The sequence below is a fragment of the Rattus norvegicus genome, chromosome 4 (assembly GCF_021556685.1).
Source record: "Rattus norvegicus strain SHRSP/BbbUtx chromosome 4, alternate assembly SHRSP_T2T, whole genome shotgun sequence".
Lineage (NCBI taxonomy): Eukaryota > Metazoa > Chordata > Mammalia > Rodentia > Muridae > Rattus > Rattus norvegicus.
This window is the reverse complement of record NC_141537.1, coordinates 105,921,715-105,947,455: the sequence shown is the minus strand read 5'-3', so window position 1 is coordinate 105,947,455 and position 25,741 is coordinate 105,921,715. Positions and strand designations below refer to the sequence as shown.

General features: G+C 46.2%; 1 protein-coding gene, 1 long non-coding RNA gene and 1 pseudogene across 5 annotated transcripts in view; 1 reads left to right on the top strand and 2 right to left on the bottom strand.

The window, feature by feature from the left end:
* Tcf7l1 (transcription factor 7 like 1) overlaps nt 1-25,741 on the top strand; it is a 164,790-nt gene that overhangs the window by 54,556 nt on the left and 84,493 nt on the right.
* LOC147994913 (signal recognition particle RNA) lies at nt 6,120-6,398 on the bottom strand (annotated as a pseudogene).
* Nucleotides 21,115-23,591, bottom strand: LOC102549458 (uncharacterized). Its single transcript, XR_015686692.1, has 2 exons — nt 23,398-23,591; nt 21,115-21,607 (listed from the first exon to the last, which is right to left on the bottom strand). It is a non-coding gene; the product is annotated as an uncharacterized LOC102549458 (long non-coding RNA).

Sequence of the window (25,741 nt, the reverse complement as noted above, 5' to 3'; positions counted from 1 at the left end):
TGCTATAGGAAGTTGGAGTTACCTGATATGAGTGCCGGGAACTGAACTCTGTAAGGGCAGCAAACACTCTTAAGGACAGATCAATCTCACACTCTTGGTTTTGAGACAGTCTTTCATGAGTCTGATTGCCAAGGAGGCTGGGCTGGCTAGCCAGGAAGCTTCCGAATCTGCTCGTCTCTGCCTTCCCGGCTCTGAGATGACATGCACACATCACACCATGAGTTGTTGCCTTGGCCCTACATTGACCCATTTCGAGCGAGTTTTTATGTGGTCAATAAGGTTGAAATTGAGTACTTCTCCATTTCGTGTATGTCCAACAGCTGAAGCATCTTCGCTGGAAAGGCCGCTCCTTACAGTTGAGCTGCTTAGGCATACTTACACCGGAACATACTGCGCTGTGGGGAAGGGATGGGTTGTTTCTGAATTCTTTGTTATTGATCTATATACTCACCCCTCATCAATGCCACATTGTTACAGTTAATATTGTTCACAGCAAGTCCTCTATAGGAAGTTTTCCTTAATTCTTTTCCAAGTTTTCCTCTTCTACAGAGAATCCACAGGAAGCCTAGATAGTTTGTAAAATGAGAGTCGTAACTGTCCAGACCTGAAAAACTAAGTTTTCTTCTTGTAGACTCACCTAGAATGGTCACTGCACCTTCATTCAAAATAGCCACAACCTGAAAAGGGCCCAGCTGGTTATTTACGATATACAACTGATCAATGAAAAAGGAATGTACCGGGCTGGAGAGGTGGCCCAGCAGTTAAGAGCACTAGCGTCTCTTCATGAAGACTGTGCTCTTCCAGAGGTCCTGAGTTCAAATCCCAGCAATCACATGGTGGCTCACAACCATCCGTAATGGGATCCGATGCCCTCTTCTGATGTGTCTGAGAAAAGCTACAGTGTACTCATATAAATAAAAAAAAATCTTAAAAAAAAAAAGAAAAGAAAAAGGAATGTACCAATGTTAGATGAACTTCAGGGAAATTATAGTGCATGAAAAAAGCCAGTCTTCAAAGTCTCCTGCAGATCAGGATGTGGAACTGCCAGCTCCTTCCCCAGCACCACCTCTGCCTGCACACGACGATGTCTCCCACCACAATGACAATGGACTAAACTTCTGAAACCGTAACCAAACTCAGGTAAATGTTTCCCTTTATAAAAATTGCCTTGGTCATGGTGTCCTTTCGCAGCAATAGAACCCCTAAGGCACTCATGATTTTCCTGTCTCAGGCTCCCAAGTACTGTGAACCCAACCATAAAAATATTTTTGTTGGGCTGGAGAGATGGCTCAGCGGTTAAGAGCACCCGACTGCTCTTCCAGAGGTCATGAGCTCAATTCCCAGCAACCACATGGTGGCTCACAACCATCTGTAAAGAGATCCGATTCTCTCTTCTGGTGTATCTGAAGACAGCTACAGTGTACTTATATATAATAAATGAATAAATCTTAAAAAAAAATTTTGTTGCTACTTAAGTGTAATTTTGCTACCGATATGAATTGTAATGTAAATATCTGTGTTTTCCAATGGTCTTAGATGACCTCTATGGAAGGGTTTTTTTTTTCTTTTCTTTTCTTTTTTTTTTTTTTTTTTCGGAGCTGGGGACCAAACCCAGGGCCTTGCACTTGCTAGGCAAGCGCTCTACCACTGAGCTAAATCCCCAACCCCTATGGAAGGGTTATTTAACTCCCAAAGGGGTTACAGCCTATGTTGAGAACTGCTGCCACGAAGGGAATTATATGAGGGTGTTTTGTGATGATAGTTGCATGTCCCCATTGCTTTGCTATGGAACCCCAACAACTTAAGGGGAAGAGAGTTTATTTGGCTCACAGAGGTTTCACAGTCTGTCATGGTGGGGAAGTCAAGGAAGTCAGAGTCTAAAGCAGCTGGTCACATCACATCCACAATCAGGCAAGAGAGACCCACTCCTTTCTATCCAGTCTGTGATCTCAGTCCAGGGGATGGTGTCCCCTACCGTGGGTAGCTCTTCCCACCATGATCAGCCAATTCTGGATAACCCCCACAAACTTGCCGGGAAGCTGTCAGGCTGACAACTGGGATTAGCCATAACAAGTCCCTACTGTGGTGTTGGCACCGTGCTACACATGATCAAACCACACCGAAGTATATACATACATAAAAGTGCCTTTTTAAAAAAGGTTTTTAAAATCCATGACATCTGAGCAAGCTCTGTAGATGTACCGGCAGCAATAGCCTGTTTTTTTGTGGAGGGGCTCTGTCTGCTGGTGCATGTTCATGTGTGTGCATGGAATGTGTGCACAGCTACATGTGGAGACACTCCTCAGAAGTTGCCCATATTGCATTTTGAGACAGGATCTCTTTCTGTCTCTCTGTGTCTGTGTCTGTGTCTGTGTCTGTGTCTGTGTCTGTCTGTCTGTCTGTCTGTCTGTCTGTCTGTCTGTCTCTCTCTCTCTCTCTCTCTCTCAGGACCTGGGCTTATTTCTTAGGCTTGATACCCTTCCTGTCTCTGCCTGTTTAGGGCTGAGATTACCAGCACACTGCCACAGCCATGCCTGGCTTTCTTTTTTTTTTTTTTTTTTAAAGATTTATTTATTTTATATATGTGAATTTACTGTTGCTAGGCACACCAGAAGGGGGCATCAAATTCCATTACAAGTGGTTGTGAGCCACCATGTGGTTGCTGGGAATCGAACTCAGGTTCTTAATCGCTGAGCCATCTCTCTAGCCGCACACCTGACTTTTTTACATGGTTTCTGGGGCCTGAACTCAGGTCCTCATGTCAGTACAACAAGCACTTTGCCAACTGAGTCATCTTTCCCAGCCAACATTCTGCTCTGTGTGTGTGCGTGTGTGCGTGCGTGCGTGCGTGCGTGCGTGCGTGTGTGTGTGTGTGTGTGTGATAAAGGTTATACAACTTAAGAAGGCCGAGTAAGGATACCCAGAAGAGGGCACTTCTGGATTTTAAAGACTTTTTTTTAAAAAAGCATTTTTATGTATGTATATATAGGACTTCCCTGTGTGTTCCTTTTAAATTTCCTGTGACTGTGCAATCACTTCAAGTTACAAAGACAAAACACAAAACAGCATTCAACAATGTCCAACCTATAAAACACGGATTCGAGGTTGTTTTGTGCAGAAGGGAGAGAGGTGGCTTCATCTGGTGCCATAACATTTTATTTCTTACAAACAAAAATCTCCCTGGACTTGAAACAGATATATCTAACTATTAGCGCTTGCGAATTGGGACGATCTGATTAATCAGAGCCTTGCTGTATATTTCTCTGCCCTCATGAATCTGTTTGTATCATTCTGTTATTTTGAAAATGAAGTGAACGTAAACAAAAACAACCACGGTGTTCAGGTAGTTTCACGTTCCCTCAGACTGTTCACAAGATTGATCCAAACACTTAATTAATATTTCCTTGATGAAACCATAGCCTGCCCACTCACAGACACCAACCTCTCCCCTCTCCCTTGAGTCCCCCATGCTAGGTTGCGGAGGCTAAGAACGCCATGCATCTTTTTTATTGTGACACACTAATTTCATCTTAATTGCTCATTATAGTACTGCATTATAAGGAGGAACTATTTTTAATTACCTCAGGGGGGGTTTCTAAAGCTGATCTCTAAGGCTACAGCCATCCTTTCCCAAGCAGTCACCTGACAGTGAACTTTCAATATTGGCCTGAATAGACTTCTCTGCTTCTCAGAGTGGAGTCTGCCCTTCCCCCGGAGCAGTGAAAAGAATTCCAGGTGGGTGGTTCTCCCCTTCCTGTTCTTATTTAAAAATATAAGTTGTCATCTCAGGGATTACACACACACACACACACACACACACACACACACACACACACACCAGTATTCCAAATGAGAGACACAAGAATAGGCCGCCTCTCAAGTCTTCATTTAAATATTGGCCATGCCCTTTGAAGATCATTTTTCTTGGTGACATGTTAAACAGTCTCAGGTCAGCTGCAGTCCTTAAAGGTCACCGTGGGTGTGAGGAATGCTGCTAACGAATGTACAAGATGGGCTTGCCCAGGCGTCCTTCAGCATGGTCCCTCATCTCGCAACGCACTTAAAGAGCAATGTCTTTTGCCTTGTCTGTTGGATGTAAATTTCCGCAGCTTCTCCGTGGATTGCTCTAGGTCTTTGGATGCTATTGTGGGGGTAGGGGCGCTTCTTTGCAGTTGGCGGCTGGGGCGGGGTGTCATTGAAAACCCACAGAGACGTCTTCACACTGCTCTTTGTGGTAGGGTGGCCTCCCTTCCCGTGGGCAAAGCCCAGGCTGAAGCCCTCCCGGCTGCCCAGTGGCTTTTGTGTGCAGCTTTCAGCTCCTGTCCATCAGACTGAATGGGCCCATTCAGGGGCATTCATGCGCCTCCGAGACCCTGGCTGCCAGGACACAATCAGCTGAGAGAGCTCTGTGGGCTCCGCAGAATGTGCCTGTTCTGCCTGCCTCCAGGAACCCCCAATTGTTCAGAGGAGCCAGTGGTGCTGGAGGGAGCCCACAAGAGTAACATCAGACAGCCATTTGGGGTTCATTCATGCTGTGCCTTGCCCTCCGCCCCCCAAAAGGAGGGATAGCAGGAATGAGCAAGCCCAGGCTGACCTTCACCTTTTATCTTTGTATACACCCACTGTTCTTCTGTGAAGAGCAGAAACCTTTTTATAGGCCTGCATACCAGAAGCACTCAATAAGTGCTTGTTGAATGAATGGACTGAGAGCCTTAGCTTCCGCTTGGCCCTAGGGAGCACTGGTATGTACTTACTGGCTTTTGAAGAGGGTCCCCTTCAACTCTGCCTTTTGGGGTGTGGCCAGCCCATGGGAGAGTAGGGAATCACCTTGAGTATTAAAGAGAGAAGAACGAGGTCTAGAGACAAAGGACATGACCAAGGTATAATGAAGCCAGAGTGCTACAGGTAGGTGTTTGCAGTGGTATTCCACAGCCTTCCTACGGAGCACCGCAGACCGCTGCAGAGGGCGTGCCTCACTAAGGGGGTGACTTGGGTGGCTGGTGGTGCGTGTGCCTCGGAGGCCACAGGCCACAGACATAGTTGGCTTTTGCGTATCATTTGCCGGCCAACATCCTGGAAACCCTCTGGCCCTTGTCCCAGCCTGTATCTCTGCTGTGGGCCTGGTATCAGAGTGCCATGCTGAGGACTCAGACATTTCTGAAGAGCACAGACCAAAATGTCAAAGAAACAGTGGGAAACTAAGGGTGACAGCCACGGCAGCCTCAGGAACTGCGACGCAGTTTTCTCCCTCTAGTCCAGGCTGACTTGGTAGCCCAGGGTTGCCCCAAATTCACAACTATCCTGCAGAACTAACATTGCAAGCATGAGTTGCCACGCCCACTTGGGTGGTGGGCACCTTAAACATTATTTTTAAGATGTTTTTTCTTATTTGAAAGCGTGTGTCTGTGAGGGGGTACGTCCATGTGTGTGCAGGTGCCATCAGAGGCCAGAGGTGCCAGATTCTTCCTGGTTTTGGAGTTGCAGGCAGTTGTGAGTTGCTACATGTGCATGCTAGGAACCAAACTCTGATCCTCTGAATGACCAAGCCCACTCTTTTTTTTTTTTTTTTTTGAACTGAGGACCGAACCCAGGGCCTTTCGATTGCTAGGCAAGTGCTCTACCACTGAGCTAAATCCCCAACCCCTCCAAGCCCACCCTTAAAACATCTTTAAGAGCCCCCAAGGTTGGGAAAGTAGCTTAGTATATACTGCTTGCTATACAGATAAGGACCTGAGTTTGGATGTCAGAACCTATGTAAAGCACATGCATATGTGTAAACCTGGGCTTCCTATAGTGGTATGGGGAGTGGAGATGGGAGAATGCCTGTAAGATTGGTATCTGGTATATGCAGCAGTGAACGAGAGATCTGAGATTGTCATCCGACCTCACATGCACACAGTTACATATGTGCCATTACTCACAACTCACATGCACCTGAACAGACAGACAGACAGACACGAGTCTCTAAGAGCCTTACAATTTAGTTAAGGAAGCAGAGTTATAGCATGGAATACTTTCCAAACTGACTACAGCTGGAGTAGGGGACAGTATCAAGCTCAGGACAAGGAGATCAGAAAACTTCCCCCTGCCACTCACCCTGGGAGGGGGTCGTGGGCTCAGGAATGCTGGCGTTCTCTCTGAAGAAGACTTGCTCAGTGGTGAATGGAGTGGTGTGAGTTTGCTTAACATGGCGGTGTTTTCCGACCTGGGCCGGTTCACCCCTCCTTAGGCAACCTGGTGGTCCCCCGCTCCCGGGAGGTCATCATATTGATGCCGAACTTAGTGCGGACACCCGATCGGCATAGCGCACTACAGCCCAGAACTCCTGGACTCAAGCGATCCTCCTGTCTCAGCCTCCCGAGTAGCTGGGACTACAGGTATGCGCCACCGCGCCCGGCCATGGCGGTGTTTTCAAACTCTCTCTGGACCCTGTAAAACACGGGTGCTGCTGGACCTCAGGGACCCTGGTCCTGAGGTGGCTTCAAGCCTCTGAGCCCACCTGGCTTCTGCTTCCTCAGCTGTGGTATGGGAGGCAGCCCTAGCACGATTCGCCAGCGCCGTGTGCACCTACTTAGCTCATATAGGAGTTGAGTTCTTTGTTGGAGTCAGGGTTGGGGGGCTTTTCTCTGGGAGGGAATAACGTTTTGAGTACAGGCTATCGAGGGCACTTTTGCAGCACGGAGAGCAGTGCTGTGTTTTTATTTTCACCATGATCTGAGTCCGTTTCATCACTGCCTAGAACTATCTGCCGCGCACGATCAGGGTGCCTCAGCTGTGTGGCCTTGTATCCGATCACTTGTGCAGCCATAGCTGGCCAGGGAGACAGTGGTCTCTGGAGCTTCAGCTTCCTTCTAACCTCAGTCTAGAAAAGATGCCTCATCTTGCAAATGATAACAACGTTTCGTCCCTTGCTCATTGAGTTCACACACTGGAAAGTCAGAGTGAGTCCCTCAGCCCCTCCATGCTCAGTCTCCTATCTGCCAGCGGAGGTTGAGTGATAGAACTTAGATAAAGCAGGGAGAGCCCTGGCAGGTCTAGTGATTGTTGATCTATCACTTCTTATGTCTTCACTCAGATGAATTGCATCCCTACCCCAGAACAGTCAGAGGTTGCTATGGTAGCAGTGACCCCACTGGCTGATGATTGACCAAAATGTTCCTAGCTCCTCTGTCCTTTATCCTCACATGTGCTAGACGGTGGAACCCTGAGACGAAAGCTCTTGTTCAATCTGCACAGACAGGACAAGTCTCTATTCAGGGCTCTTCATCCTGATGGGCAGCCAAAGTCTCAGACAGGTTCAGAAGCCGGCAAGGTCAGTGGGCTAGCCTCAGTGGGCTAGCCGATGTTCAGTCTGAAAGGCACCCTGAATCGAGGATGTTTTGTTCTGTTTTTGTTGTTTTGCTGTTGTTGTTACGTTGAGTATTGTTTTCCTCTTGGTCTAAACAGTGTTTTAGGACAGCTGGCAGTATTTGAATAGTCTGTAAATGGGATGATAGTATTGTATCCTTGCAGATTATTCCCTGGTTATGTGATTACCCTGGCCATGTAAGAGAACGTCCTTTAGGGAATGGATACCAGAAACACCAAGAAATGAAGAACATCTTGCTCTCCAGTGGTTTGGAAGGAAAAAAAAATATGGACAGATATGGAATTAAGTTATCACTTTTTTGGGGGAAGGATAGTATAGCTGTTGATTTTTTTTTTTTTTTTTACAATTTTTACGTTAGTATGAAAGTGTTTCAAAGTTGAGTGGTAATAGTTCATGCCTTTAATTTCAGCACTTGGGAGGCAAAAACAGGTTGATCTCTGAGTTCAAGGCCAGCCTGATCTACAGAGTGAATTCCAAGACAGCCAGAGGTACACAGGGAAACCCTGCCTCAAAAAACCCAAACCAAACCAAACAAGCAAAACAACATTTTCAAATGAAAAAGGTTTTTAAAGAGTCCCTTCATGTGGTCTGAGGATGTGGCTTATGTGATAGAGCATTTGTCTGGCCCTGGGTCCGAATCCTCGGCCCTGAGTAACCTGGCTGTAGTGGGATAGATCTGTCATTCCAGCATTTGGCCGTCGAAACTGAAGGATCTTTGTCATTGTCATTTTGGCTATATGAAACTGTGTCTTAAAAAAAATAACAACAACAACAAAAAAAAACTGTCATGTATCTAGAACCTCTGTGTGTAGGGTTGGGGTGTGCAGCATGGGGAACCCTTAAATGGGGAGGATTAGGAGATCTGAGGGCAAAGTCTAGTTGCTTTTCTACCCAAAATGTAGGACCACTTTCAAGAAATGACGTGAGGTGATATCAGGCTTGAAATGTGGAAACTGAGGAGAGAGAGAGAGGAGGCCCAGACAAATAGCTCCTGTCTGGACCCTGGGGATGGACAACTGCACACAGGAAGCTGAGCTAAGATCCAGTCACCTGGAGTCCTGGTAACTAGGAGGCTGAATGGGGCTGTTGTGTTCAAGGCCAGCTTCCGCTTCCTAATGAGACCCTGGCACAAAGCATTACGTTGGGTGGACAGGGACCCTGAGTGTGATCAGAAGACCTTGTGAGTGTAATCAGGATCCTGTGAGTGAGGCCAGTCAAGTCTGAAGAATGTATAGAGTTTGTGTGTGAATGTCATGAATGTATGTGTGTCGTGTAGGTGTGTATACACGTATGTGTATATATGTATGCACATGTGCATGTGGAAGCCAGAAGTTGAAATTAGGTGTCCTACTTCTTTCTACCCTCTCCCTTTATTAAAAAAAATTATGTGTAAATGTGTGCCCAACTCTGTGTGTGTGTGTGTGTGTGCGTGCGCGCGCGCGCATCATAAGCGTGCAGGAGCCCCTCCCTGGAGGTCAGAAGAGAAATGGTATCCCCTGGAGTTAGAGAGTTGTGAGCCACTGTGCTTAGAACCAAACCCAGGTCCTGTGCAAGAGTGTAAGTGCTCTTAATCGTTGGACTGTCTCTCATGGACTTGGAGCTCATCAGTGTGACTAGACTGCCCAGTGAGTTTCAGGCAGGATCTGTCTACCTGTCCCTGGCCCAGGATTACAGATGAGCCCATTGTCCCCAGGGCTTTTGTTTGGTTTGGTTTGGTTCTTTCTTTGTTTCTTTGTCTTTCCTTCCTTCCTTCCTTCCTTCCTTCCTTCCTTCCTTCCTTCCTTCTTTCCTTCCTTCCTTCTTTCTTTCCTTCCTTCCTTCCTTCCTTCTTTCCTTCCTTCCTTCCCTCCTCCTCCCCCTTCTCCTTCTTGGTTTTCCAGGATGGGGTTTCTCTCTGCAGCTATTCCTGTCTTGGAAGTCACTCTGTAGACCAGGGTAGTAATCTTGAACTCAGAGATCTTGAACTCAGAGATCCACCTGCTCTCTGCCTCCAGAGTTCTGGGATTAAAGGTGCTCACCGCCAGACCCAGAGACTGTGCCCATCTTTTATGTGGGTGCTGAGGGTCCCAACTTAGGTCCTCATGCTTGCACACACATAAGCCACCTTCCAACCTAGCCCACCCACTTTTATGTTTGTGTTTTCTCATTTGTAAAGTGAGGACCACAGCCATGGAGACTGGATAGAATTGTTGTGACTTTGACAAGGGAGAATGAGTGTGGACCAGTAAGCAGTCAGGAAGCTTTGGGTGTCAGAATCAGGAGGCCTGTCAGTCAGGTCCTTTGGATTCTGCCTTTGCTTCTGAGTTTTCTCAGCAATGGGATGGAGCCCGAGATGGTGTGCTGGGCTAGCTCTGTCACTGAGCTCCATCTCTAGGCCATTTTGTTTTCATTTTTGAGACAAGGTTTTGCTAACTTGCCTAACCTGGCCTTGAACTTGTAACCTCCTATCTCAGCCTGCTAAGGGCCAGGAAATTTTTTTCATGTGTTTACACCATAGCTGCTTTTATTTATTTATTTTTCTCATAGCTCAAGCTGGCCTTGATTTTTTTTTTATCCTTTCCTCTCCAACTCCCCACTTCTAGAATTACCAGTGCGTGTTACCATGACCTATCCCACCCCTCCTTTAAGAAAATAAAGAAGAACATTTTATCACTTAGCCCAAACCGGCCTGAAACACTAGCGTAACAGTGTACCACTATGCCTGGCTGTTTTTCTTTTCTTTTATAGAAAATGGAAATCATAGAATTGATTTATAACTTTAGCCAAAATTGAAGATTCTTTATTTTAGTCTTGGCTTTTATTATAGAAATACTGCAACTTATGGAAAAATGAGACAAATCCAAGAAATACACATTCATACACACACATATGCACACATACACACGTACACATGCACACACATATACACAGACATGCGCACACACACATTACATGTCATACACACAGAAGGAGGGAGGGAGGGAGGGAGGGAGGGAGAGAGAGAGAGAGAGAGAGAGAGAGAGAGAGAGAGATAGATAGATAGATAGATAGATAGATAGAGGGGGGGGTCATGAGCCCTCTTATAGCAACTGAACCATACTCTTTCTCTGGAGAGCCAGAGCCAGGGCTGTTTCCATCATGATGCCTAATTCCACTGGCTAAAAGTTGTTTTGTCTGGAACTTTGTACATATTTTCATCCTCAAAACTTTAAGCACTGCAGAATGTATTTAAAATTGTCATATCAGTAAAAAGTATTGCCAGGTCCTCTGGCAGCAAGAAAGTCCGAAAGTCAGGGAGACACAGCACAAGCCTTGGCATTGGTGTGTTCCTCCCGAGTTTAGGAATCCCTGTTTACTTTAAAAGCAACAAGTTCTTTAACCATTGGTCCATCTGTTTAAACCCCCCCACCCCCAGCTTTATCGTTCCTTTTAAATGGATTTTCTAAGTATTATATTTTTGGTTACACTGTTTCCTCCTCTCACTCCTCAGATCTTCCCCACTCCCTCACTCACCCCAAACCACACCCTTTCTCTCTCTCTCATCAGAACACACACAGGTCCCTAAACATAATAATGAGATTAAAATAAAAACAACTATTAAAGGAATTCTGGACATGGCAGCTCACGTGTTTGATCCCAGCACTCAGGCCGGAGACAGACACAGGCAGATAGCTACCTACCTGTGAGTTTGAGGATAGCAGGTTCCAGGCCAGACAGGGCTGCAGAGTAAGTCAATCTCTCTCTCCTCTCCCTTCCTCCCTCTCCCTCTCTCCCAAGACAGGGTTTCTCCCTGTAACCCTCTCTGTCCTGGAACTCACTTTGTAGATCAGATTGGCCTCAAACTCAGAGATCTGCCTGCCTCTGCCTCCCAGGCACTGGGATTAAAGGTGTGCGCCACCACTGCCTGCTGGTGAAGTGAGTTCTTTAGAGGGTGTGAAGGTGCCTCCCTCCCAGAGAAGGCTCAACCTTTAAAGTCTAAAGCTTAGATCACAGTCACAATTGTTCCCAAACTGGAATTTACATTATGCAAGTTGATATGGCTCATATTGTCAGTTTCTGAAGTGGGAGGAGGGACCTGCTTCCCCCAGGACTGAAGAAGTAAACAGGGATTCCTAAACTCGGGAGGAACACACCAATGCCAAGGCTTGTGCTGTGTCTCCCTGACTTTCAGATTTTCTGTACTCATACAGATGCACCCTCCTGCCTTTTAATTACTGCATGCATGTGTGTGTGTGCATGTGTGGTCACTCACAAAGGCCCAAGGTTGGAGGATTGCTTCTTGATTTATTTTCCCCTGTTGCATTGAGTCAGGGTCTCTCGATTGACACAGAGCTCCCACACACAGCTAGCTGGCTTGCTCTCTGCTTTCTGGACACTCCAAATCCCTGCTTCAACTTGTTCAGCAAGAGCTCCTTCCTTCCTTCCTTCCTTCCCTCTTTCCTTCTCCCAGCATGTACACCATGTGCATATAGTGCCCACAGAGGCTAGGAAAGGGTGTTGGGTCCTCAGGTGGATGCTGGGAACTAAACTTGGATTATTTGGGAGAGCAACAAGTGCTGTTAACTGCTGGGCCATAGACTTGCCCGTCTTAATCACTTTTAACTGTAGTCCAGTGACAGCGGGTGCATTTAAACTGTGTAAACACAGAGCCCTCTCAAGGCCCCCACCACAACTTCGTATGCATTAAGTGACGTCCATTCATTACTCCTTCCACTAGCAACCAGGCCTCACTTCCTGTCTCTCTGAATTGGAGCTTTACACAGATGTTATCATTTCCTCACCCAAGTCATCTGCACAAGACTCGTGGCTGAAAAGCAGAGAGATTATTTTGATTGAGAACTTGAGTGCTTTTAAAAAAAAAAAAAAAGTCAGCTAGGAGGCAGGGGAGTGGAGGCCTGCTCCTGGGGAGCACTGAAAGGTTTCAGGCACTTGGGGTGTACCAGCCATTCTGTCCTAGCAATGCTCACCCCTTCCTTCACGGCAGAGACCCTTGGGGAGTTTTGACAATTCAAGATGCCCAGGCCAGTCCGGTGACAGGTCCCACACATCAGGACTTTGTAAAGGGCTTCAGGAGACTCCAGTATGTAATTTGTTACCATCAAGGACCATGGCTTCTCTAGGACAGCTGTGTTTGTAACCTCTGCCACCTGGGAAGGGTGACATCACTCCTAGCACTCAAGAAGGAACCAGGCCTGAGTAAGTGTTCCCGCCTTTGCTGTAGGCCATCCTGTCAGGGAGACGTGTTCCCTGCCCAGGCACAGGCCCAGACAACGTTTGCTCCGTCCTGGATTGCCCTCCAGGCTCTCCAGCACCCAGGCCTCCCCTTTGGGGCTTTCTCTGCCCACAGTACTGTTCCCTCTTATCTGTGCCAGTCTTTGCTAACTCCTGTGTTCTTTTCCTTCATCATGAGCTGTGTTTGTTTTGATTCTCCAGCTGCTAGACCTAGTAGGTACTAGGTAGATAAGAGTGGACTGAGTGAGAAGAAAGCAGGCGGGAACATGCACCTCTGCTCAGGGAGAGCCTAGGGATGGAACATCCTTTCTCTAAGAGTGCAGGACGGAAAGTCAGCTAGGGAGCTTGCAAGCTGGTGGAGAAGTGTGGTGCCCTGCTTGAGTATTTGATGGGAGGAGATGGTATACTTTTGGGGAACTGGCTCAGAAAGCTGGGAAGAAAGCTGGGAAGGGAGGGGCAGGAGCTGGCACTGACCCAACTGTGTGAGCGCGGTCAGGCAGACTCGCATCAGTTCTGAGCTGCCCTCCTGTGCTTCAGCCGCACTGCTGTGGGTCTGGTGCTTGGGGGGAATTCTTGAACATTGGAATGGGTTATTTTTTAAAATCTATTCTTGACATTTACAAATGGGAAACAAAAATAAAACCCACACGATGAAGTATTCATGAGATGTCAGCATTCCAGAGACCACCGGTGCTCAAACCGACACTGCCAGGGAGGCACACATAGTGTATATCCCTGCCCGCCACTCTGTCTCTAGTGGAATATCTTGTAAATGTGGCATTGGTTAGGGAGCTTGTAGCTGAGCACCGGCTCTGTTAGATATTCAAGCACACACGGCTCCTTTCATAGTGTCAACCAGATGCTTTGTGTGCTCTCATTGGGCTTGGCTCGGGTGGCATCCCAGCTCAGTCTTGCCTGCATCTTCTCATCTTTTTTATGCCTGAGATAAGGAAACAGGAGGCTATTCGGTGGGAAGGCAGTAGGGCTTGGGCTGGACCCCAAACTGAGTGAGCCACTTGGCTCCTAGGTGACCATCCATAGGTCATCTAGTCCCACCTACACCGAGAGCCAAATGACTATAGGACTGGTGACGTAGCTCAGGGACAGAGAAATATCACCTAGTCTGTGTTAGACCCTGTGTTCATGCCATCTCCGGAAGAGACTGAGAGTAGGGGGAGGGGAAAGGAGGAGGGATGGGAACAATAGGATCAAAAGACTCAAAGGAGTAAAAGTAGGTAAAATGTTTCAAACATTATCTAGCAAATAGTTAGCACCAGGTGGGTCTCAGGTATCCAAGACCGACCTCCAAACTGCCGTGCACTCTAAGATCTTGAACTTCTGCTCCTCTCTCCTTTGCTCCCTGAGGGCTGGAGGGCAGGGCTTATAGCAAGAACCACCACGCCTGGTTTAGGGAATGCGGGAGATTTGGGGTGGGGGCTGGCTTCATGCTTGCTAGGCAATCGTCTTACCAACTGAGCTGTATCCCCCAAGACCCTCTATATTACAATTTTGAAGGTTCTAGCCTGAAACAAAACGTCCTACTACCTTTTAAAAGCCTGGACCTATTAAACTATGATTCCTTAATTGGAAGGGAGCTGGTGGTGTCTGGCTCTGACAAGGGCCTGTTACCTCCAAAGGAACACTATACCCAGGCAGAAGCAATCCTCTGTAGAGGTATGATTTAGAGACGAAGCACAAACAGGCAGAATGGTCACAAACACTTCTTGGAGGACATTAGTGGAAGAAAGGCTATCAAATAGGGCTGCAAGATCAGAAAGTAGTCTGTGTGTATTTACTGCCATTTGTCTGGGAATCAAGACTTTTTTTTATTGTTTGTTTTGTTTTGTTTTATTTAATTTTTAGCTCTGCAATCAAAAGAAAATCAAGAATAAAGTCCTAGGTGATAAGGCTGCACAGGAACCTTTCACACATGACAGGGTCTCTTCAGATGCAGTCAAATACTTTTGCTCCTTTATTTAGCAAACCTGATTTCTTCTGTTTTTATTTTTCAAGGCAGCGTTTCTCTGTACAGCCTCTATAGAGCAGACTGACCTTGAACTCAGAGACCCACCTGCCTCTGCACCCCAAGTGCTGGGATTAAAGGGGTGCTCCTTCATCACTGCCCGGCTTTTTAAAAAAAAGTTGGGGATTTTTGCTTTCAACAAAACCATTTCCTCAGTTGAGAATTTGAGTAGCCTCTTGCGTGTGCAGAGAGCTCCACATGCCTGACCAGACATCCAGGATGTTAGGAGGCTCTGATACTGCTTGGCTAAGGCCTGGGTGATTGGTCGGTCTGGTTCTTGGGGAGCAGGGCTGGGTAGCATTCCCAGTACATCAAGCACAGAAGTTATGCAGGGGCAGATGCAGATGCATGCTGAGCTCTGTGTGGGCTGCCTGCAGGCACCCCTAAAAAGGTTGGGACTCATGTTCTTGCATGGAGACAAAGACTTTCTTTATTGCTGCAAATGTGGGTGAGGGGCTGAAGCCCTCATGGGGGACAAGCTTGAAAACCAATTCCAGTTGACCAATAGCCTTCGGTTACAGTCACGTGACATTGCTACTACTCCTGAATTTCCCCTTTAGGGTTTTATTAGCTTTTTGTGAAAGGAGACATTGTCGAGAAACTCAGATTAGAATTCAACTTATGAAGCAGCTGAGCAAGAAAGAGAAATGGAGGAACCAGGGAGCTTAGAAAAATCACAGAGTGGTTACTCAATGAAGTTAGACCCCAAACACTGCTGCTTAGAGTTCCTGAGCCGCACAACTGAGCAAGGAATGCAGGACAGAAGCCCAAGGGAGATGGCGGTGGCTCCTTCATTCCGGGTCGTAGGGACCTGGCGAGCCTTCTGATTGGGGAAGAATTTCCCACAGGCTGGGCTTGGGTTGGGGTCGAGTCAGCTTCCCACCAACATACTAATGAACAGCCCACTCCAGCCTGACTCTGCCAATTGGAAACAGCTTTGGGGCTCCAGAATAAATGGGGAGCCTAATGAAGACCTGACGTTGGTTTTACCAGTGTATGGGAAAATAATGGAGATGAGCTGAGCAGGCGCCATATGTGTGGGGACTTGGAGACGGGGAAGGGGTGGAACCTCCTCTTCCCAGCCCTGTGAGAAACAGGTCTCCAGCCTGTGATCCCATGACTTGGGATGTAGAAATGGAGTAGTCAAGAGTTCAAGGCCAGCCTGAACTGTATGAGACCCTGTCTTCAATAAAAGAGGACAAGCCCAGCATGGTGGCACACACCTTTGACCCCAGCACTCTGGAGGCAGAGTTCAAGACGAGCCTAGTCTATAGAATGAATTCTAGAACAGCCCTGGCTACAAGGTGAGACATGGATTTGATTTTGAAACTTTCCTAGATTCCGAAGCCCTTCTTACCACCAGTGTGGAGAGGGATTCCTCAGGGTTGGAGTAAATAGAGAAAGAACTGAATTAAGTTCCCAAGGATGAAATTGGAGTCTGATCCCTGCCCCAACTTAGGGTCGTAACCGTACTGGGTAATCTTATGTCAACCTGACACACGCTAGAGTCGTCTGAGCGAAAGGAGCCTCAATTGAGAAAACTCCTCCATAAGACTGGGCTGTATGCAAACCAATAGGCCATTTTCTTAATGAACAATGGTGGAGGGCCCAGCCCATTGTGGGTGGGGCCACCCAGGGCTGCTAGTCCTGGATTCTATAAGAAAGCAGGGTGATCAAGCCATGAGGAGCAAGCCACTAAGCAGCATCCTCTCCCGGCCTCTGAATCAGCTCCTGCCGCCAGCTTCCTGCTCTGTTTTGAGTTGTTGTTCTGACTTCCTTCAGTGATGGGCCACGATGTGGAAGTGTAAGCCAAATAAACCGTGTCCTCCCCACATTGTGTTTGGTCGTGGTGTTTCATCACAGCAATGATAACCGTAAGACCACTGTCAATGTGCACTTTAACCATTTTCTCTCCCAAAGGCTTGGTCTATAAAAATAGTCATTTGCTCATTTTTGTTTTTTAAATGTAGACAAAGCAATAAAATCTCCCGAGTTTTGACAGCCAATGACAGGGAAGCGGTTACATTTTTGTTTCATGTTTATGGGAAAGGATAAAATAACACATGTTGAAGCCAGCATCGGGGACTCGACAGCTCAAGTTCTAGGGCTGCGATTCTTCACCCCAGCTGCAACCTAGCATCAACTTAAGAGTTTCTGAAAAACAGTGTCCCAGAGCTCCACCCTGGGCCTGTTAGATCGTCAGCTTTGGGAAGGAGCTCCAAGCATCTGTGTGTTTTTAAAAGCCTCCTGAGTGAGTCCACTGGGCAACCAGGGTGGGACCAATTGTTTGAGATACACCATTTGGATATGAAGATTGAGCCTCATTTCCAGGAATATTATGTAAGATAATTGTTTTCCTTTTATTTCCTTAATGGATTCAAAAATTGTGCCCTATTGGTTTCTTTAGATTTAACCCACACACCACAAAGTTCACCCTCAAATTAAACTCTACAGTCCAGTAGTTTTAGTATATTCACAGAGCTGTGTGACCACCACCACCATCACCATCACCATCAAATTCCAGAACACTTCCATTATCTTGCAAAGAAACTGTACTTATTAACAGTCTCCCTCTTTCTTCCCCCCATTCCTGATAACCAGTAATTGAGTCTCTGGAGTGGTCCTGGACTTTTATGTAAATTGGATAATTCACCATGTGGCCTTTTGTCACTGGCTTCTTTCTTTTGCTTAGCCCAATGGTCTCAAGGTTTATTTATGTTGTAGTGTGAAAGGGCACACATTTCTTTTTATGGCTAGATGATATTCCGTGGTAGTTCATCAGTTCATAGACATTTGGCTTCTGTCCACTTCAGGGCTGCCACGTGCATTCATAGACAAGTTTGTGTGTGCATATGTGTCTGTGTGTCTGTCTGTCTGTCTGTCTGTGTCCAGTATGCCCATTCATGTGGAGGCCAGAGGTCCACCTCAGGTGTTATTTCTCCATCCTGTGTATTAAGACAGAGGCTCACCATGGTGGTACAAGCCTTTAATCCCAGTACAGGAGGCAGGGGCAGGCAGATCTGTGTGATCGGTGAGCTCAAACTCCGTTTGATCTACATACATAGAAATAGAGTCTCTCACTTTTACCTGGGACCCACCATTTTAGCTAGATTGCATAGCCTTTGAGGCCCAGGAATCCACTTGTCTCCCCGTCTCATCACGGAGATTACAAGCATGGGCCAATACACACAGCTTGTTCACATGGGTCCTGGGGTGGAACCTGAGTGCTCATGCTTGCATAGCTGATGTTCTGCTGACAGCCATGGCCCTATCCCAGATCCACCATTTCCCCAGTCTCCGATAGCGGATGAGGGCATCTTTCGCCAACCCTACTGAAGTCTCTTCTCTTCATTATGAATATCCCAGTGAGTATGCATTTTGAACACCTTTTATGTGCACATTGACTCTAAGACAAAGATAGATTCAGATCATTCAACTTTAATTTTGTGGTTACTTTTTATTAAGGAAGAGGTTTATAAAAGTTTTATACTATTTTATTATTTTGTGTGTGTGGCTATGGAATAGTGTGCATGTGTACACTTGTGTTGTTGGTTAGAGAGCAGAACTCAGTTCTCATCATCTATCACATGAGTCCTGGGGTTCAAATTCATGTCTTCAGTCTTGATGGCAGGTTTCTTTACCCTCTGAACCAATGGCTCTCTTTCTTCCTAAGGCCATGACCCCTTAATACAGTTCTTCATGCCGTGGTGACCTACAGCCATAACATTATTTTTGTTGCTACTTCATAACTGTAATTTTGCTACAGCTATGAATTGTAAATATCTAATATGCAGATGGTCTTAGGTAACCTTTGTTTTTTTTTAAATTTATTTAATACTTAATAATAATTCTTTGGTTTCCGGGCAAACATCCCCCTCCCCCCTCCCCTTCCTTATGGGTGTTCCCCTCCCAACCCTCCCCCCATTGCCGCCCTCCCCCCATAGACTAGTTCACTGGGGGTTCAGTCTTAGCAGGACCCAGGGCTTCCCCTTCCACTGGTGCTCTTACTAGGATATTCATTGCTACCTATGAGGTCAGAGTCCAGGGTCAGTCCATGTATAGTCTTTAGGTAGTGGCTTAGTCCCTGGAAGCTCTGGTTGCTTGGCATTGTTGTACATATGGGGTCTCGAGGCCCTTCAAGCTCTTCCAGTTGTTTCTCTGATTCCTTCAACGGGGGTCCTATTCTCAGTTCAGTGGTTTGCTGCTGGCATTCGCCTCTGTATTTGCTGTATTCTGGCTGTGTCTCTCAGGAGAGATCTACATCCGGCTCCTGTCGGTCTGCACTTCTTTGCTTCATCCATCTTGTCTAATTGGGTGGCTGTATATGTATGGGCCACATGTGGGGCAGGCTCTGAATGGGAGTTCCTTCAGTCTCTGTTTTAATCTTTGCCTCTCTCTTCCCTGCCAAGGGTATTCTTGTTCCCCTTTTAGAGAAGGAGTGAAGCATTCACATTTTGATCATCCGTCTTGAGTTTCATTTGTTCTAGGCATCTAGGGTAATTCAAGCATTTGGGCTAATAGCCACTTATCAGTGAGTGCATACCATGTATGTCTTTCTGTGTTTGGGTTAGCTCACTCAGGATGATATTTTCCAGTTCCAATCATTTGCCTACGAATTTCAGAAAGCCGTTGTTTTTGATAGCTGAGTAATATTCCATTGTGTAGATGTATCACATTTTCTGTATCCATTCCTCCGTTGAAGGGCATCTGGGTTCTTTCCAGCTTCTGGCTATTATAAATAAGGCTGCGATGAACATAGTGGAGCACGTGTCTTTTTTATATGTTGGGGCATCTTTTGGGTATATGCCCAAGAGAGGTATAGCTGGATCCTCAGGCAGTTCAATGTCCAATTTTCTGAGGAACCTCCAGACTGATTTCCAGAATGGTTGTACCAGTCTGCAATCCCACCAACAATGGAGGAGTGTTCCTCTTTCTCCGCATCCTCGCCAGCATCTGCTGTCACCTGAGTTTTTGATCTTAGCCATTCTCACTGGTGTGAGGTGAAATCTCAGGGTTGTTTTGATTTGCATTTCCCTTATGACTAAAGATGTTGAACATTTCTTTAGGTGTTTCTCAGCCATTCGGCACTCCTCAGCTGTGAATTCTTTGTTTAGCTCTGAACCCCATTTTTTAATAGGGTTATTTGTCTCCCTGCGGTCTAACTTCTTGAGTTCTTTGTATATTTTGGATATAAGGCCTATATCTGTTGTAGGATTGGTAAAGATCTTTTCCCAATCTGTTGGTTGCCGATTTGTCCTAACCACAGTGTCCTTTGCCTTACAGAAGCTTTGCAGTTTTATGAGATCCCATTTGTCGATTCTTGATCTTAGAGCGTAAGCCATTGGTGTTTTGTTCAGGAAATTTTTTCCAGTGCCCATGTGTTCCAGATGCTTCCCTAGTTTTTCTTCTATTAGTTTGAGTGTATCAGGTTTGATGTGGAGGTCCTTGAACCACTTGGACTTAAGCTTTGTACAGGGTGATAAGCATGGATCAATCTGCATTCTTCTACACTTAGGTAACCTTTGTAAAAGGTCCTTTGACCCTCAAAGGGGTCACCACCCACGGGCTGAGAACTGCTGCTCTAAACCAAATCATGGCCTCAAAAGAGGTTTTATGTATTCTGGAAACTAGATCTTCATTAAATATGTGATTTATAAATATTCTTCTGGCCCTAGGGGGTTTTTTGGTTGGTTTTTTGTTTTTTTTTTAAAGAACTTTAATTGATGGTGTCTTTAGGGAAACAGAGTTTTTAAAGTTTGATGTCTGCTTTGTCTGACTTTTCAACTATATGCACTTTAGGTATTAAGTCAAGGAGGGGCAAGATAGTTGGGTGGCTATGCAAGGATAGAAGGACTGGGCCGGGCTGGAGAGATGGCTCAGCGGTTAAGAGCACTGACTGCTCTTCCAGAGGTCCTGAGTTCGATTCTCAGCAACCACATGGTGGCTCACAACCATCTGTAATGAGATCTGATGCCCTCTTCTGGTCTGAAGACAGCTACAGTGTACTTGTATACAGAAAATAAATAAATCTTTAAAAAAAAAAAAGACGAAGACTGGGCTTTCACTCAACAAATAATTGACTGCCTCAACAAGCTAGACTCCTTCCTACTGCTGGCCACCTACCATCGAACATGCTGTCACCATCCAGTATCAGGAACTCAGTGCTTGGAAGGACACCAAGAGGAGTGGGGCAGGGAGAAGAGAGGAGGCGAGGGTGCTGTTGGGTTTCTCCTGGGCATCAGAAAGGCTCCAAGGAGAAGTCAAGGCTCGAGCAGATGCCTGGAGGACACACGTGCATCTACAACTCTCAGCAGGAACACAGCATCCTTGACTCCATGACTCCACAGTGTTTCTGGTTTCATGTGAGACACAAGCTGCTTTGTGTCTCACAATGAAGTTTTGGTTATACCCACAAAGCTGACAGGGAGAACAAGGTTCTGTGGAATGGTGGGAACTGCTTTTTGGGGGAAAGGACAGCTCAAGGGGGAGAAAAGATGTTTGCAGCCACATATTTTTTATATCTTCGGATCATGTTTTATTATCTTGAGGAAGTGATGAATCATAAAAAATGTGATTTCCCCCCCTCCCCTCAAGAGTCAATATGAATTTAATAAGAACAAGATTACTTTTAAAAATATGCTGGGCTTGGCAGGTTCGACTCCATTTGTATGTCTTCTCCAATGGCTGAAGAATTTTACAGGACCATTGGTTGCGTACCTCTTGATCTGAAAGGCACCACATTAAAATGGGGTGGTCTGGCTCTGAGTTTCCTCCATGTGGGACAGATAAACACCACAAATCCAGGTCCATAGAAAGCAAGCGTGCCATTCCTGAGCACCCAGAAGCGCCTCAGAACCAACCAGAGTGATTTCTGCTTGTGTGAGAGTAGATGACGGTGAATCCTCAGGCAAGGAGCCTGGGGAAAAGGTTACCAACTTCTCCTGTATGAAGATGGTAAAAGCCAGGAAGTCCAGGTAACATCTGTCCTCATTTCATCTCTGTTGCTGTGACAAAAAAGCATGACAAAAAAGCAACTTAAGGAAGAAAGCATTTGTTTTAGTTCATGATTTCAGGTTATGATCCCTTACAGGGAAGTAAGGTGACAGGAACTTAAAACAGTCATGTGGCCAAAGAGCTGACTCAGTGTTTAAGAGCGTTCACTGCTCCTGTACAGGACCTGGGTTCAGTTCCAAGCACCTACATCAGGTTGCACACAACTGCCTGTAACTCCAGTTCATCAGAACTGGATCAGATGCCTCTTTCTAACCTTTCTGGGCTCTGTACATAAAAATGTATGCAGGCATACACATAAACACATAAAAAAGTTTTAGTAGTCACATTCCACCCACAGTCAAGAAAAGAAATGAATGTGTGAATGCTCACTAACTTGCTTGTTCAGCTTAATTTCCTCACTCTTAATTCAGGACCTACCTAGGGAATGATGTTGCCCACAGTGGGCTGGGTCTTCCCACATCAAGTAACTTAAGTCAGTTCCCCAAAGCTATGTTTACAGGCCAACCCTTGTAGACGATCCCTCATTAGGACTCTCTTTTAGGCACTGGGAGGAGCGTAGAGAAAACTTTGGACAGGATGAAATGTATGTAAAGATAAAAATAAAATAAATATAATAAATATACAAATATAAATTTAAATATATAAAATATATAAAAATATAAATATAGTAAAATTTTAATCTTTAATCCCTGCACTCTGGAGGCAGAGGCAGGTGGATCTTTGAGTTTGAGGCCAGCCTGGTCTACAGAGGAGGTTCCAGGACAGCCATGGCTACACAAAGAAACCCTGTCTCAAAACAAAACAAGCCTAGATCCCACCCCATGTTTTCTTGCCTTTTAGCACACACCAGCATGAGTCTTGCCCATAGAGACATATTTGGTTTTAAATTTGGGGATGGGATTGTTACCTTTAAGCCTTGCTTCACTAGAGTTTTTGATCATGACAGACATACAGGCCTTTTGCAAGCGAGACCACATGTATTAACTTAGGATCTCATATAGCTCCCTGTTTGGAACCTGGAAAATGGAGCATATTAACAACTCTGTATCAATTCTATGGGCTGAAAGGCATGTATATGGAGCTGCAGATGTCTCTGACTTTAGCTGGGTTGGAAGGATAATTGAGTGGTTAAAGCTCTTGCTACACAAACATCAGAAGCAGAGTTAGGATCCGCAGAGCCCAAGTAAGCGCTGGGTTCCAGCACTAAGGTAGAATCAGGATTCCTAGAACAAACATAAAATTCACAACTCCAGACTACAGACTGGAAAACCTACTTCTCTCCTGACCCCTGCCACCGCTGTGCCCACCGCCACCATAAGGTTATGCCTGGTCCAGTGCATGGTGTCTCTTACAGTAGGCTTGACTTGTGCCCACTGGCCTAGTCCCCTTTCAAATGTGGCTTGGATGAGAACTGTGATTGTGATTGTACAATATTAGAACACTAGCTGGGCATAATGGCTAGTTTTAGTCTCAGCCTTTGAGAGGTGGATGGAGCACAGACCCGTCTCACTTGTATAGCATGTCCAATGCTACCCTCTGCTGCCTGAGACTCTGTCTCAAAAGTTTAAAGAATACATATACATATAAATGTTCTTTTTGTGTGTTATGTGTGATGTGAGTGTACATGCCTACACGCATGTGCTGTACTTGCTCACGAAAGCCAGAGGTGGGTGTTGAATATCTTCCTCAATTACTCCCCTCTTATTTGGTGAGACGTCTCCCTCACTAAGCGCTTGTCTCATTTTGTGGTTGCTGGCCTTGCAAGCATTTGCCAACTCACCCTGCTTTGGGAGGAGCTGACATCCAGTTTTGAGACCTCCACACTGTTCGTACTGTTTCCACATCCAAGTGACACCTCTTCAGCTGTCTGACGGAGAAGCGGTACCCCCAGATAGCCTTAGGGAACCCCGTGCCTCACTGCTTTATTTGGATGTAAGATTGCTGTGTTCATGTGTCACCCGGAAATACTTGAATGAGAGCTTGAGAGCCCTGGGATTTGCCACTTCCGGCTGGGAGCATTACATCCTTTGGAAGTGTCCTGTGTCATACTATGCCAACAGCTGTAGGATTTTAAACAGCCATGGTAGCAAATGGGTGCCAAGCACAGCTAAAAATAGACACTCTGGGAAGTGAAGCTGGGGCAGTGCCAGGAGCAAAAAAGGTGGGTGGCTCTGTACCCTAGAGGGAAGGGAAAAGGAAAACCCTGCTTCTCCTAGCACCCAGGCCTGAGTTCCTATTTGCTCGGAATCTGTTTGTACCATCCCAAGCAAGGAGTTTTACAGCCCCAACACATCCTGCATAGAGCTTGTGCCCAGATTTCCAAAGAAGGAACCGGACCAGAGGGGACCCTCTGGTTGTGCCCCATGGAGAGTGAGTGACTGCTCTCATCCTAAAGAGGACACTCACACCTCTGTCCTCGCCCTTGGCCACCCCTATCTTAGCTCCTCAGGACCCTGAGTGATGAAAAGTGCTTTGCCTCCACAGCCTGAACTATTTTGTCACAGGGGGAGCCCCCGGCATTCCAGTCCCATTATTCCTCCTCCTCCCTCTAAGAGCCCAAGCACATCTTCCATGCCCCGCTGCACTCTCTGAGCAGTGAAAGATGGTTAGCTGTCAGGATGATGGGTGGCAAGTGGGGTAAACAGAGCTTGTTACTACCAGATTCGATTACCAGGCATTGCCTGAAGACAGATGACTGAGGGCCTCTCCCCACTTGAAGGCAGGGGTCTGGTGACGAGCAGTCACAGATGTTGTACAAGGATTCGCACAAACGTGGGGATGGTAGACAGGACTAATGGTGTTATCTCTGGTTTCTGTTATTGATGGTTTAGAATTGGAAGCCGTGGTTTAACCCTGAGAGCAGTCAAAACTGAAGGGAAGATACAGATGCAGGACATACAATAATGTTGGAAAACAAGCCAAGCTGACGATGTTAACAAGGTCAGGGTTGAGGGCCCAGGAATGTTGACTTTGGTGAGGCAACCAAGAACCTTCTAAATGGTCTCTAGAATATTCCGTGTCTTTCTTAAATTTTTAAATTATAACAGGTCAAGGTGTGCGTGTGCAGAGGCCATTAAAAGTCAGGGTCTCTGGAGCTGGGGTTTCAGGTCATTGGGATCCACCCAATGGAGATACCGGGAACTGAACTCGGTCCTGGAAGAGCAGCAAACACATTCAATTGCTGTACAATCTCTCCAGCCCTGCATGGTCCACATTTTGGTCTGGTGGTGTTGACATTAGTTTATGTATGCACAAAATTTGATTAAACCCTACAATTAAGATGTGTGTACTTGAGCCCTGTCTGAGGTCATAGGCTAGTGCTTCTAACTACCCAGGAGGCAGAGGCAGGGAAGTGGAAACTTCAAGGCATGGCTGTGCTACACAGTGAATTAAAAATAAAAAGAGAGCTGGGAATATACATACATACATACATACATACATACATACATACATACATACATACATGTGTGTATATATACATATACACATGCACACACACACACATATATATTGCATGCTTGCATGCTTTCTTACTATACATGAGACCCTGGGGTCAGTACTGCAAAACCAAGTGCATTTTGGTGCATGCCTTCAATCCCAGCACTCAGGAGATAGAGGTAGGTAGATCTCTGTGAGTTCGCGTCTACACAGTGAGCTCCAGGACAGCCAAGGCTACACAGAGAAACCCTGTCAGGGGTTGGGGGAGGGGGATAAGTGCTCTTTATTTCACAGGGGTGAGGCGGGGTGGGATGAGTATACCTTTTTCTTCATGTATATGGACATTGATGTACATACAGAAACCAGGTGTCAGTTCATGCCCTTTCACCTTTGTTATTATGTTACAGCTGGCTAATCCACCCCCAAGACTCTGGAGAGTTCCTTCTCTCCACCTCCCTTCTCCTTGTAGGTGCGCACTGGCGTTCCAGATGTCTGTGATACTGTGCCAGGCTTTTGCAAGGGTTCCAAGCCAAGGATCATTGGGTTGTCTGGCTTACACGACATTACATTTACCCACTGAGCCATCTCCTCATCTCTTAAAATGAATGCACACTTTATATATGAAATATCTTAGGAAATAAAAACAAAGAAGAAAATGTATTGAGGAAGTCTATGAACAGAAATCC